Consider the following 601-nt stretch of genomic DNA (forward strand, 5'->3'; position numbering starts at 1 on the left):
ATGTTGACCAGAAGCAACTCACTGACAATCGACGGTGTTATTAGATCCATAGCTATAATATTTAATATATTTTAAGCACTCGCAAGTTTCGCAGTCTCCCCATTGACTTACAGCGATGGCGTTCTAGCCAGAAGGTAGACAGCAACCCCTGACGCTGAATGAGTTAAGATCAATTTATGGTGGAAAATGAAGTAATGTTTAATGATGACTGAGTTTCAAAGAGAAACTTAATCTATCAATCCATCTCATACTTCAGAGGTATTATTCAATGCTTTCAATCGTACATCCTGCATTTTTAAATAGTTAGCAACCGAAATAGTTTTAGAAACCCACATGATTAACAAAACCCAGGTTATCTACCCTGCGATGTGTCTAGTGAACTAGTTAACAGGTGTATCAGTAATTGACAAGATCCATAATTGACACCATGTTAATTAGAAACCATGACGAAAAAAGGTAGAAGAGGAGAGAAATTAATAGAAAAAGGGAGAATGAAAGGATGGATGGATCGAGAGCAGATGGGTCGACGGACGAAGAGATAACGGAGAGAGCGTGAAGGAGTGCGGGAGGAAGATAGACGAGGATGAGGAGGATGAGGAGG

Source organism: Notolepis coatsorum, assembly GCF_963971535.1.
Source record: "Notolepis coatsorum genome assembly, chromosome: 15".
NCBI lineage: Eukaryota > Metazoa > Chordata > Actinopteri > Aulopiformes > Paralepididae > Notolepis > Notolepis coatsorum.